Below are 2,309 nucleotides of genomic sequence, written 5' to 3'. Positions count from 1 at the left end.
GTCCCTGGGATCACCCCATCCCCAATAATGGAAGGAAAAAGTCCACAATAGAAGAAATAAATGGCTGTGTGTCCTCTACAGCGGAAGAGACCCAGGCGTAGTGAAGAGGCTCTTCACAGCGGGCAGGGTAGGATGCATGAATGCTTTTGCTTCACGCTGCCATGAGGTGGCAGTGTTGCACCTGTGCACTCTGTTGACAAGTAGTTCTTCCTTTGACCCTGCTGCTGGTCTGTCTGGGAATTTAGGCTCCTTTTGCTTGAAGAAGCCCTTTGCTGCCACCGTGTATTAAAAACAGAGAGGGATATGGTCCAGGAGTTGGAGTCAGACAATGACCTCGTCAAAGGCACTTTGGGCGCCCTCTGGTACAGTACATCCTTTGATAATACAAATCACACCTCTGTGATGTAATGTGACAGGCATGCCGCTCCGTGTGCAGAGGCCACCTCTGCAGCCAGTGCCTGGCGGCTCCCTCGCCAACGCCACCTCTGGGCCACGTGACCCACTTCAGCGAGGGGTTGAAAGGAGGCTCTGAGCCAGGGGTTTACATTTTGAGGTCAGAATCGTTCCAAGTACGAGCAGGGATTCCTCTCTTCCCGAAGGCGATGCCCACCTGCGAGGATTTCCTTTTAAACATTGCAAGCGAGACAGACACTAGCTGACTGTGGGTGTGGGATGGGGCAACAACGGTCCTTTCTTTAGGACGGGTAACGCTGGATTTCAATGTCCAGAAAAACGTGAAATGCCCTGAAGCCAGCCGGGTGCCAGTCATTGCGAAGCTCCTACCGGAGGATGGGCAGGTGACCCTTCCAGATTGCGGACTCTGCGAATTCTCCCAGAGGCGTAAGCACCTCGTGGCCCACAGGGGGCGCTGTTTTCAGAGAGACCCAAGCAAAGCTGGCGGTCCAGAAGGGCCGAGGTTCGACCGCCCACTTTCACCTTGCGCGGAGGAAGGGTGGAAAGGAGGAGTTTGTGACACGAGGCTGAAAGAAAAGAGTGAGTGCCACCAACGGTCCAGGAGAACGAGTGGGGACCTGTGACAGTCACTCTTGAAAAAGGGTCAACTGTAAAAAGTCTCTTTACAGGGGAGAACAGGAGCAGGCACGGACGGGGTTCGAACCCGTGATCTTCGGTTTACGAGACCGACGCCTTACCACTTGGCCACCGCGCCTGCGTTGGGGTGGCCGCCGCGCGAGCCTCTATGCTGGCGCCACTCCTGTGAGCTCGCCTGACGCGCGCGAGTGCGCGCACGAGCAGAGCGCGGCCGCCCCGCCCCTCGCGGCCCGGCAGGCGGGGCTCCGCACGGGCGCGCGCTAGCGGCTCAAGCGGAGCCCAGGTCTCTGCGCGCGCCGCGGGGCTTGCCCGGCGTCTCGGTCTCTGTGGTTCGAATCCCGGATCCCTCAGTGGGCTCTCTTGCTTGTGCTGCGGGTCTCCTAGCCTCAGTTTCCTCTTCGGAGGAGTGTTTTTCTCCCTCCCCACAGGAAACAGAGGCATGGTGGCCAGTTGTCTTCCTCAGCGCGACCTCGGCTGCCCTGCTCAGGGTTGTGAATCGGTGCGTCGACTTTGCAGAATAAAAAGCCCCAACTGGATTTTACTCAGACTACTGCTGTCTGTTGTAGGGAATATCTCTGATATCAGCCTCAATATCTGGAATCTTTGCTAGAAATGCGATTTGTGTTGGGGTTGTGAACCCTCCGTGTGGGTTTACATCCCCTGCATAGGGCTGTTATGTGCAGGTCTGAGCTGCAGAGGTCTGGACTGCTAATGTATATGTTCCTGTTCATGGATTCAAAGGCCTTTTTATTTTTCTGTAACTGGGCTAATTATGCTATTCCCTGTACTTTGCCTTAATTCGGTGGCTTGTAATAGATAAAACAGTATAATCACCACAATCATTGCTAGCCTGAGGTTCGGAAAATACAAATATCTACTGCTCTAATGAGCATACTGCATAATATTGGTGCACTACTACTGAGTAGATTATGTATGCTTAAACAATGTACATATGTAGTACATTATGCATGGATGGATTTCCTCATTCGCCTCATTAAAAGTTGCCTTTTGTCTGGCCTGGTGATGCAGACCTTTAATCCCAGCACTTGGGAGGCAGAGGCAGGGGGATCTCTGTGTATTCAAGACCAGCCTGATCTACACAGTGAGTTCCAGGACAGCCAGGGTTGTTACACAGAGAAACCCTGTCTTGGAAAACAAACAAACAAACCAACAAACAGAAAAACAAGTTGCCTTTCCCCATGCGTATTTCACACAATTGATTGAATCTGTGACTGGGAACTAGACACTGAGAGGTCTGT

At 53.1% G+C, this 2,309-nt stretch overlaps 1 non-coding gene across 1 annotated transcript; it reads right to left on the bottom strand.

The window, feature by feature from the left end:
* Positions 1 to 1,096: 1,096 nt before the first annotated feature.
* Positions 1,097 to 1,168, bottom strand: Trnat-cgu (transfer RNA threonine (anticodon CGU)). Its single transcript has one exon. It is a non-coding gene; the product is annotated as a tRNA-Thr (tRNA).
* Between the last annotated feature and the right edge of the window lie 1,141 nt (positions 1,169 to 2,309).

This window comes from Peromyscus californicus, unplaced genomic scaffold (genome assembly GCF_007827085.1).
Source record: "Peromyscus californicus insignis strain IS unplaced genomic scaffold, ASM782708v3 Scaffold_3__1_contigs__length_106647218, whole genome shotgun sequence".
NCBI classification, from domain to species: Eukaryota; Metazoa; Chordata; class Mammalia; order Rodentia; family Cricetidae; genus Peromyscus; species Peromyscus californicus.
Note: the sequence above shows the minus strand (reverse complement) of the source record. Positions and strands in the feature narration are given on the sequence as shown.